Source organism: Benincasa hispida, chromosome 9 (genome assembly GCF_009727055.1).
Source record: "Benincasa hispida cultivar B227 chromosome 9, ASM972705v1, whole genome shotgun sequence".
Classification (NCBI taxonomy): domain Eukaryota; kingdom Viridiplantae; phylum Streptophyta; class Magnoliopsida; order Cucurbitales; family Cucurbitaceae; genus Benincasa; species Benincasa hispida.
In genome coordinates, this window is record NC_052357.1 from 62095612 (window position 1) to 62107964 (window position 12353).

The following is a 12353-nucleotide window of genomic DNA, read 5'->3' on the forward strand; positions in this document are numbered from 1 at the left end:
ATTTTTTATCACATAGTTAGTAGTTTTCGGATTGCATCTAATTACCTTTTGATTGCCTTCTGATTACCTTTCATTTTTGTCACGTAGTTAGTAATTTCTTATTGTCATATGAAACCTTCTATATTTTTTTTATGTGACACTTGAGTCCTCACAGGATTCCTTAGGTTAAGAAAAGAGTTTAGACTTAAAAGCCTAGAAAGGAAAAGATGGGCTAAGTACCTAAACTATGCTTTGAAGGAAGTATTAGCACTTAGGAAAATTTCTAAGTATGGGAAACATGTGGTTGATCTAGGAGTTGGAATTCAAGTGTTAGAAAGACAAGGTGAACGTCTAGTCCAAGGAAGAAGAAGGAATTTGAAATAAGTACTAAGTATGGTATGAGTCACCCTAGAACTGGAAGCATAATTAGAATTGTAGGAGTTTTGGATGCATGCTTGGACAAGAATAGGCTCACTTGGATGCATGCTAAGGCAAGAAAAACCATTTTTTGGTGTCTAATGCATGGGGAGAGAAATGGTTAAGTATTGGACAACTATGCGTTGAACTATATATAACTAAGTGAGAAAACTAGGGTTGGACGCATAACAAGAAGGTAGTGAATCATAAGAGGTCCAGGTTGGAAATTTGGCTAAGTGTTGGATAGCATATGACACAATAAGTAGGTAGAACCTTGAAGTTTGAAGGGTTGGACACTTAGGAATTGTGGTGGACGCATAGAAGGCTATGTGAATGCCATTTAAAGTATATGAAGGGTGAGAGTAGAGCATGAGATAACCATTTAGGAGAAATTTGCACCAAGAAACCCTAGGAGAGACGAGGCAAATGCATACCATGAGGGGACAACATGCTTGGACGCATGAGCCAAGGTGTTAGGCATTTGAGAAGTCACTTGGGAAGTATAAACCTCAAAAGGATGGTTTTAATGCACAAACCCTAAGGAGGCATGCACTTAGTTTCATCTTGGACGTTGATAACAGGTAAAAATGCACGTTATTACAGCGCAAAGTTATAAAACAATGCAGGATTGCGATGGTAAAAATATACAATATTGCGTCCAAAAGCATTAAGTTCACAACATTGCGATCGCATGTATCCATCGCATTAAAACAACTAACTTATGTATTTTGTGCAGAAAATGCATTGGCGCAAGGCGGAAATGCAATCTGAAGAAATTAACGCCCAAGCGCATTAAGAGATTGTGACCGCAAGGCTATGCGATCGTTTGCGCTCGCAAAAATCTACTTAAGAAGGTGGCCGCATAGAGCTGGCGCATCAAGGTGGGCGCATCTGGGTGAAAGCTTAATAAATCACGATGGGACAGAAAGCTGATGACGGTCGATTCCAAATTAAGTTGANGATGGGACAGAAAGCTGATGACGGTCGATTCCAAATTAAGTTGACAAGCCGTTAACGACATACTGTAGCAAGTACACTCAAATTTTCAGTGACAATTATTCGACGCATCAGACAGAGAATTAATGCCATTCCATCAGTGCAATCATAAGAGAGAAGAAGCTTTTCACCCTGAAGCTCTATAAATACGAAAGGCCACCTTCATTGAAGAAGATCGCCTAGTTTTAGAGAGTTCGCCGAGTTTTAGGGATCGCTCAGTTTTTAGTTAGCCCAGTTTTAGTTTGCCGAGTTTTTTAGAGTTCACCATATAGACGATAGTTAGACTTGTTCTTAGTTTTCTTATACTTAGAAGGTGGAAGCGAGAGAAGGGAAAAGATGCCGGAATATCGTCTTGGTCAGCTCGAGAGAGTGCCAGGGAGCGTGAAAAAACAAAGAAAGGGCTGATTCTTGCGAGAGCAAGAATATCTTTTGAGCAGAGTAGAGAATAACAGTGTAAAAGCCTTGGAAAGCAAGAAATTGTTACCAGGCTCTTTATTCTTATTCCGCATTGTTATTCTGTACTTCAATTATATATATATAGAATGGAACTTTCTTTTCTACATCTGTTCACTCTTTTTGAAATACGCATGAGTAGCTAAAACTATCGAATGAGTTGAGAAGTACTTAACTAACATGACCTAGGATCTTCATTGCATGCGATCATCTTGTCTTATGTTGCGCCCAACACCCTTTAGAGCTACTCGAGAGAGAGTATAAAGAAAGAACCTAAGACTTGATAGAGCTAGGTTAGAATCTAGACTCGAGAGAGCAAGATTAGATCTGCATAAGCAAGAGATAGGGACTTAGAGATAAGCTTGTCAACATGCATCGTATGCACACTAAAGATAGGTTATGGTAGTATATGTGTGTGTCATTCATATACTACCATAACTTGTCAACATGCATCGCTTGTCAACATGCATCACACCGCCTTGTATATGTGTGTGTCATTCATCATCACATAGACAAGAATAGAGGCTTAGATGTAAGTCCTATAGACATCATCACATATATCGCATGTGTTCTAAAACTAGAAGCCGTAGCATTTTCATTGAGAGATGATTGCTGTTGTATGTGTGTAACATGATCGCATAACATGAACGCAATCCTAGGAAGTGTTAGCTAAACCCCCTTCTCAACCCGTTCCCCTGCATACTCATCGCATCTTTCGTAATATTAACTCTTTTCTCAACTCCGCCGCATATTTTTTTATACCTTAAACAACAATCCAATCAACAACTTGATTTATTTGTTACCGCAAAGTGATCTAAAATTACCATCGCATACTGTTTTCCTTAGTTCCTGAGTTCGACCCTGGGCTTACCAGGTAACTCAGTAGAATTTATACTTGGATCTTGCTGAGAAAACTTGCATGCACAACACATTTTCCACCATCGCATTCTTTACCATTATTTCATCGCATAAAATCACACATCAAGTTTTTGGCGCCATTGCCGGGGACTTCGGCAATACATTGTGCTAACGGTAATTTTTTGATTTTCTTTGCAGCTTTCAATCTCTGGCGAATTACGACTCAGAGATTGAAAGAACGTTTCGACGAAGATTGAGAGACAACCGCCGCCAATAGCAACAAGACATAACTCCAAGAATGGCGGAACAACCGAAAGAGAGGGTCGAAAACGCAAATAATATAATGGCCAACCCCATCCTCTTGGCGAATGACCACAATAGACCCATTCGAGACTATGCGTCGCCCAACCTATATGATTTCTCTCCAGGAATCATGAGGCCAGCACTGGATGAATCGAGGTTTGAAATGAAACCAGTTATGTTGCAGATGGTTCAAACGGCTAGACAGTTTGGTGGAAGGCGTGGCGAGGATTTGCACGCCCATCTTTGGAGTTTCATTGAGATTTGCAACACTTTTGTATTCCCAAATATCTCTGGTGAAGAGGTTCGACTAACGTTGTTCCCATTTTCCTTATGCGATCAAGCAAGGAAATGGGCGTATTCTCTCGAACCGGGAGAGATAACATCGTGGGGACAAGTAGTGGAAAAGTTCATGAAGAAATACTTCCCTCCAACGGAGAATGCAAGAAGGAGGAAGTTAATTACGAATTTTGAACAAGAAATTGACGAATCGCTCAGTGATGCCTGGGCGAGGTTTAAGAGGTTGGTAAGAGATTGCCCGCATAACGGCTTACCAGACTGCTTACAGATGGAGATTTTTTTACCAAGGATTAAACCCTGCATCGCAGACGGCTGCTAATGCGGCAGCAGCTGATGGTCTGCTGGATAAAACATACGATGAGGCCAAGAATAGCCTTGATCGCATTTCTAAAAATCATGAGGATTGGCAAGAAAGCGATCCAAGATTAAGAATTAAAGACAACGACGCGAACAATGGGGCCATCGCATCCCTACAAACCCAAATGAACGCGATGATGAGTTTGATACAAGACATCGCAATCAATAGCACGGGAATGCAAAAAGGGCAGGTCAACGCAATTGTTCAAACAACCACGAGTTGTGTCATTTGTGGAGAAGCACATCCGATGGAAGAATGCCCAAGGAATCCGTAGTTAGTATGCTTAATAAAGAATACCCTTTTTTTTGATATGTACAACCCTGGGTGGAGAAACCATCCTAACTTCGCGTGGAAAAATCAACAACACAACTTTCAACCAGTGGTGCAAAAGGAAGGGCCACCAGGATTTTTCCCGCGAACAAACGGTCAAACGCATAACCAAGCTAGTAGTTCACAGGCACCGCAATCTTCATCCTTAGAGAGCTTGCTGAAGTAGTATCTTGAGAAGAATGAATCAGTGCTTCAGAATTAAGCGACGTCCATCCGAAATCTTGAAATTCAGCTAGGACAGATTACGGACGAACTCAAAAATAGACCACAAGGAATGTTGCCGAACTCAACTGAGCTCCCTCGCAACTCTGGGGGTACAGGAAAGGAACAATGCTTAACAATCTCTTTGTTAATCGAAAAAATGACAGTGGAAGTAGGGGAGGAACCCATCATGACCAACTTGAATGCGGTGATAATCGAGGACCAGTTGACATATGATTCAGAAGAGCTCGAGAAGATGAACCCAGAAGTTGCGTCCACCTGCAAGTCTATAGAACACGAGATAGAAGAAGTCCAACTGCCACCATTCCCGAAAAAATTGAAAAAGAAACAGAATGATGAAGATAGGATCGCTACAGAGGCAATAACGCAAAATACTATGATCCCACCAAAAATGTGCGACCCAGGAATCTTCACGATACCATGCTCAATTGGAGGGGTCTACATTGGTCAAGCACTATGCGATCTTAGGGCGAGTATAAATGTAATGCCGCTTTCAATATTCAAACGATTGAATATGGGCAAACTCACGCCCACGACGAAGACTCTCCTACTTGCGGACAGATCCCGAATATATCCTGAGGGAGAGTTGAAAGATGCTGCAATTTCAATTGACAAATTTGTCTTACTGGTAGACTTCATCATTCTAGACTATAAAGCGGACGAAGATGCACCCATCATATTGGGACGACCGTTCCTCTCGACCGGTCGCACTCAAATTGATGTGCACAAGGGGGAAATTGTAATGAACATCAATAGGAAAAAGCTCTGGATTAAGGCGATCAAGATTCCAGAAGACCGAGAAATTATGAGAAAGCCGCCGTGGACGTAAGAAGCCCAGATTGAAATAAGTAGTCCTTGCGTTACTATGCAACTCAAGCTCATCAAGGACACAATCCTTTTGGAATATCCTTTTTCCTATCAATGACTCATGAACTTTCCTTACCTTTCTTTTAACTATTATCATATATTTGTCTTTTTGAAACAGGAAAAAAAAAAAAAAATCCGCGCCGCAATCGTGTTGAACGATTGTTGTAAACAATTTTGTTAACTCTGTCTGCTATTTGACCCTCTCAATGTTTTCATTGCAATGATTGTGGTGAACGACTGCAGAGGTGCTACATGAAAGACGCAACTACTTTATTCCGTCATCCAAATCAAAGAGAGCAGTTCGTCACAAAGCAGGATGCGTTCACAAATAATGCGGGTGACAGAGTAAATTTGGGGGTTGTATCTCTCCTTGACTTTGTCTATTCCAAATTTTGCACTATCGCATTGCATTTTAACTTTAAAAATTTTATCATCGCATCCTCTTTAGTCGGTGCAATCATTTAACATTGATTAATTTAGTAAGTCACCACATTATTTCTCTTTGCCAATTATGATTTCAATGATGAAACACATGCTTCTATTTTTTTGTATATACTAGAGTCAACTTAATTTTAGGACAGTCAACTCATAAAATATTTCTAGAAGTTAGTGGTCTGCCAGCTTTCTTTTAAACTGACTTTTTACGAAACTTTCTAAGAGGATCGCATGACTTCTTTCAATCTTTCAGCAATGAGGACATTGCTGTGTTTGAATTTGGGGGTGCGGTATTCATTTTCAACCTTGCTATTTTTAGGTTCCAAAAAAAAAAAAACCATAACGTTGCGATCGGATCCTACTAGTAGTTGAATGTCCGCATGACACACATGAGGGCAAGCCAAAACGAAGGTAGGAATCATGATCAATACATAAATAAAATGATCCAACTCTGCTGCTAAACGGGCATGAGTTTAGATTGAGAAAGGGCGCCTTGCTCGTAGTTGGATATCCGCATGACACACGTGGGGTCAAGCCAAAACAAAGGCTAGACACTTGGATCAGCGCAAGGTCATAGAAAAAAAATATATGTCTAAAATACGCAAGGATAAAAAATCATTTGAAAATACCCCAGTTGGAATAGTTTTTTTATGAAATAAATCATGCGATTTCTTGGAATCTAGTAAAGTCTTTTTGAAGGTTAAATTTGCGATCCCTAAATTTTAGAAATATTTTAAGAAGATACCTGAATAAGAATTAAGGATATTTTGGTATATAGGATTTGAATAAGGCAACCTTGAGAAATCTAGGAAAGAAGAAAGCGGTTGACTTTCTAAAGAAAACCTTTAGCTTATGCTTGAGAACAAGCATTGTTTTAAATTTAGGGGGTGTGATAATGGGCAAAAATGCACGTTATTATAGCGCAAAGTTGTAAACCAATGCAGGATTACGATGGTAAAAATATACAATATTGCGTCCAAAAGCATTAAGTTCACAACATTGCGATCACATGCATCCATCACATTAAAACAGCTAACTTATGTATTTTGTGCAGAAAATGCGTTGGTGCAAGGCAGAAATGCGATCTGAAGAAATTAACGCCCAAGCGCATTAAGAGATTGCGACCGCAAGGCTATGCGATCGTTTGTGCTCACGAAAATCTACTCAAGAAGGTGGCCGCATAGAGCTGGCGCATCAAGGTAGGCGCATCTGGGTGAAAGCTTAATAAATCACGATGAGACAGAAAGCTGATGACGGTCGATTCCGAATTAAGTTGACAAGTCGTTAAGGACATACTGTAGCAAGTACACTCAACTTTTCGGTGACAATTATTCGGCGCATCAGATAGAGAATTAATGCCATTCCATCAGTGCAATCATAAGAGAGATGAATCTTTTCACCCTGAAGCTCTATAAAATTGAAGGCCACCTTCATTGAAGAAGATTGCCTAGTTTTAGAGAGTTCGCTGAGTTTTAGAGATTGCCGAGTTTTTAGTTAGCTCAGTTTTAGTTCGCCCAGTTTTTTAGAGTTCACCATATAGACAATAGTTAGCCTTGTTCTTAGTTTTCTTATACTTAGAAGGCGAAAGCGAGAGAAGGGAAAAGACGCTGGAAGATCGTCCTGGTCAGCTCGAGAGAGTGTCAGGGAGCGTGGAAAAACGAGAGAGGTCCAACTCTTATGAGAGCAAGAATATCTTTTGAGCAAAGTAGAGAATAACAGTGTAAAAGCCTTGGAAAGTAAGAAATTGCTACCAGACTCTTTATTCTTATTCCGTATTGTTATTCTGTACTTCGATTATATATATATAGAATGGAACTTGCTTTTCTACATCTGTTCACTTTCTTTAAAATACGCATGAGTAGCTAAAACTATCGAATGGGTTGAGAAGTACTTAGCTAACATGACATAGGATCTTCATTGCATGCTATCATCTTATCTTATGTTGCGCCCAACACCCTTTAGAGCTACTCGAGAGAGAGTCTAAAGAAAGAACCTAAGACTTGATAGAGCTAGGTTAGAATCTAGACTCGAGAGAGGAAGATTAGATCTACATAAGCAAGAGATAGGGACTTAGAGATAAGCTCTGTTTGCCAACATGCATCACATGCACCCTAGAGATAGGTTATGGTAGTATGCAGTCACCTTGTATATGTGTGTATCATTCGTCATCGCATAGACACGAATAGAGTCTTAGATGTAAGCCCTATAGACATCATCACATATATCGCATGCGTTCTAAAACTAGAAGCCGTAGCATTTACATTGAGAGATGATTTGTTGTTGTATGTGTGTAACATGATCACATAACATGAACGCAATCCTAGGAAGTGTTAGCTAAACCCCCTTCTCAACTCGTTCCCTCGCATATTCATCGTAACTTTCGTAATATTAACTATTTTCTCAACTCCGCTGCATACTTTTTATACCTTAAACAACAATCCAACCAACACCTTGATTTATTTATTGCCGCAAAGTGATCTAAAATTACCATCGCATACTGTTTTCCTTAGTCCCTGAGTTCGACCCTAGGCTTACCAGGCAACTCAGTAGGATTTATACTTGGATCTTGCTGAGAAAACTTGCATGCACAATGCATTTTCTACCATCGCATTCTCTACCACTATTTCATTGCATAAAATCACGCATCAGACGCATAATAGGAAGTTTGAAACTAAATCAAGGGAAGAAACCATGCTATGAGAAGGAATTTAGATCCAAGAAGGAAGAAATTGAGGTATTGAACACATAGAAAAGAAGACCATACGTCCAATAAGGGGCTTCTATGCGTTGAGCAAGGCTAATATGACAATGGGGTGAGAAACGTGGCTTAACCAAATGAAGTTGTAGTTAACCTAAGTAGGTGGTGGAAGTCTATGGAACAAAGATTAGCATGCAAAACTTGGGACGACCACATCAAAGGTAGGCATGCGTTGGACAAGTTTTGGTGAAAACACAACCTACTTACATGCAAGTAGGTGGTGGCAAGGTAATAGGTGGTGACTTAATGGGAGGAAGACACTCAAAATATGCACAAAGAGGATGTGTCATGCATTGGGAGTGGAAGAGGATGACAAGGATGGATTCTTGAAGCTTATAAATACCCTTCAAAATTCTCATTTCATTCCACAACTCAAAAGTTCTTGAAAAAAACTTACGAAGAGAGTGATTGGAGGAATTTTGGAGTGACCATGCGTTAAGAAGCCAACCCATGCGTTGAAGAGGAGCAAAACTTGCGTCCAACTTGTTTGTGAGAAGCAACCTTGCGTCCAAAAGTGTTAAGGAAACCTAACCTTGCATCCAACAGCTGTCTTTTCCAAAGTAAAGGTTTAGTTTAAGCCTTGTGGGTTGGTAAGCTAGGTTTAGGGTTAAGGAAATATTTTAATATTATTTTTAACCTTAAACACAGGATTCTAAGTTGATATTTGGGTTAATATAGACTTAGGATTCAGGAGAAAAAGAAGATACAGGAGATTAGGGAAACCTTTTTTCCAGTGAACTGTGAGTAGTTTTCTTTTCTCTTTCTTTGTGAATTGATATGCCTTAATGTATATATAAGTATGTGTATATATAGATATATATGTATGTATGTATGTATGTATATATGGTTTTGAAAGCTGTTGCATGATTGAGAAGTATGTTGTCTTCATTGATTTCATGTTGTTTTAGCTATTTTCCTGATATTATGAGAATGCATGTTTATTGTGAATGAAATTGGAAACTAGAACTATACCCGGGAAAATTTGTTAGCATATCTCGTGGATGTTTGACTGGGATTGTTAGTATAATTTGGTTGGGATTGTCAGCATACCCGAGTATGTCTAGCGGGATATTGTCGACATGTGCACATTTGTTGGTTTGTATTGGGTACTAAAATTGTTTCCTTGGATTTTTGTTTGGTTGAATTGTTGTATTTCTTGAGGAGCATATGATAATGCCAACATCATCTTAGCTACCAGATTGAGGTCATGCATATTGTGTTTGATTATCTGTGAAATTATTTTCCCAAAAATGATTTTCAAACAACAAATCTATTTTTATACCAAACTTGTCACTCACCGAGCTTTCCTAGCTCATGTTTTCTAAATATTTTATTCTCTCTCCCCTCCTCCCTCCTTCCAAGGTAGCGCAAGGATAGAGTTCCAGAATGCTGTTAAGGTCAAGGTCTATCACACTATAGGCACATTTCTGAGTGAAGGTCTGCTCTTTATGAGTTCTATAGCCTAGGAGTAGAGTTATCTAAGTTGAGTTTGGAGTTGTGTAAGCGTTATAGTGGTTTGATGTAAAATAAGTTAACTAGAGAGCTATTGTCATTTTATACTTGGCTAAAGGGATGTTTGTAATTTAGATCCAAGAGGTAGTAGTTATTCCAAAAGAGTTTGAGATGTGATTGGTAAGTGCAAGGTGATGAATAACAGGTGTTACAAAATGGTAATGTATGTTATCTTCACACCCTCTTTTAGGTGAATGAGGTAAGCTCGGGAGGGGATGTGATATTTTATCACATTAGTAGTTTATGATATTGCCTTTTAATTGTCTTTTGATTGTCATTTGATTATCTTCCATATTTTTTCACATAATTAGTTGTCGTTGATATTGCCTTCTGATTTCCTTTTGATTACATATGGTTACCTTTTATTTTTTATCACATAAATATTGGAATGATTAAGTCTTGGAGAAAATAGAGATGTAAGTTACATATATGAATTTTATTACTCGATTGACATGTATATTCAGTACAAACACACGAAGTACTAATCGATAGAGAGTACGACAATGAATCTAAATTGAAAAAAGAATCAAGTGATTAGAAATTAACAGTGACATCGACGGTGGTTAAGACAAGATTGATTGCGTTTCTTTGAGGGCCTTTGGAAGCGAGAGTGAGAATGTGAGAATTGGTTAGAGAATTTCCAAGGGAGTAATTGAGGTCTTGATTTTGGGAAGGTAAAGAGAGGTAGGGGTTTGGTATTAGTATTTGTATATGTTGGGTTTTAAAAGCCAAAATGCCCAGCTAAAAAGAATACTTCTATGATTGTAATGCCTCCACGTGGCTAATTTGAATTCTACACATGTAACCCACTTTGAAGCTAATTTCCTTTGGGTTTTTTGTCTCTGTCTTTAGTTTACATGCATAAACATAGATTAAAGAAATTCTTCTCTCTTTCGGTAATAGGTGCTTGATGAAGAAGAAGATGGTGCAGATCAATAAGGAAGAAGAATATTGATGAGAGAACACAAGAATTAAGGGAAGAAGAGGAGAAAGAACACACAATCTAAAGTGGTCTGACAATATTTCCTACATCCACTGTGAATCAAGGGGTTTATTTTCTTTATTGCTTTTTGTTAGGTTATACTATCTTTTGTAGGCCCAATTAATCAAGATCAATCCTAAGTTGAAGAAGAAATGGCTGAAGAAAGCTCTGTTTCTTCGAGTAAATCTATCTCTGTTTTTCTCTCTTATTCGATAGGCACTGTTAAATGCTCGATGTGTAAGTACTCGTTACTCAATGAATTTTTGCTTGTTACTCGATGGATTTTTCCTTCTATCCTCGATGAGTTTCTGTTCTTTCCTCGATGGAACTCGACGAGTGTTAATTTTTACTCAATCCTACTCGATGAGAGAAACTCGTAACTCGATGCAACTTGATACTATGAAAACATTGTGATTTGATTACAAGATCGTGTTTTCTTTGATTTGCAGTGAAATAGATGAAGATTGAAAAGAAGAAGATAAAGAGAAGAAGAAGGAAAACGTAGAGTTACGTGGTTTGGTTAATAAACTTTTTTTTTTTTCTGATCAGTGGTGGTATTTATAACACATACTATCTGACCGTTACAAGATGAAGTTTGTTATGTAAACTAAACTAGCTAAAGAGGTATTTGAGTCACTATTTTTACAAATTCTCCACCTTGACTCTAATGGCTGCAATCTTTTGATCTTCCTGATTCTGACCATTCTATTTACCCTGTGTCTGAAAGTTCGAAACCAACTTGTTCTAGAAATTTGATCAATTTAAGTTTTGATACTAGTTTTGTCAACATGTCTGCTGCGTTCTCTGATGTGTGAACTTTTAAGATTTCTATTTCCTCTGTCTCAACTTTGTCTCTGATGAAATGATACTTTATATCAATATGTTTTGTTCTAGTGTGGTATTGTGGATTTCGGGATAAATGTATAGCACTTTGGTTGTCATAGTAGAGTCTTACCACTGTTTGACTTAATCTAAAGTCTTTCAACAATCCCTTAAGCTACAATGCCTCTTTAATTGCTTCAATTAATGCCATTAACAAGACTAGCTGAGTATGAGAGATTAGGTCTGGTAGAAATCATTAAATACATTAGGCTTCCGACTGCCTGACTATAGGGTATAATAGATATCTGTTTTTGATGTTCTAGGTCAGAATCTTTAGGAGAGTTGGCTGAGGATAACTTGAAGTGCTGAGCAATAGGAAAGCTTACAGATTTAGCATCACTTAGGTTGAACCTTTTTAAGATCTCCTCATAATAGTTAAACTGGTTGATGCTTAAGATAGACTCTTCCCTGTTCCTTAGGATCTTAATCCCTAGAACTTTGCTTGCTTCTCCCAAGTCCTTCATGTAAAACTCTCTTTTTAAGAGGTTTTTAAGATGAGTTAAGTCTTCCTTGGACCTACTTGCCAGTAACATGTCATCCACATATATGAGTAAGTAAACCTTGTCTTTGTAGGAACTTGTATTTACATAAACACATATGTCATTGGAACTTCTTTTGAATCTAATGCTAGATATATAGTCATTGAACCTCCTATACCAGCACCTAGGTGATTGTTTTAGCCCATAGATTGACTTGTTGAGTAA

At 38.4% G+C, this 12353-nt stretch overlaps 1 non-coding gene across 1 annotated transcript; it reads right to left on the minus strand.

The window, feature by feature from the left end:
- Positions 1–3448: 3448 nt before the first annotated feature.
- Positions 3449–3555, minus strand: LOC120087367. Its single transcript, XR_005484505.1, has one exon. It is a non-coding gene; the product is annotated as a small nucleolar RNA R71 (small nucleolar RNA).
- Positions 3556–12353: the final 8798 nt, after the last annotated feature.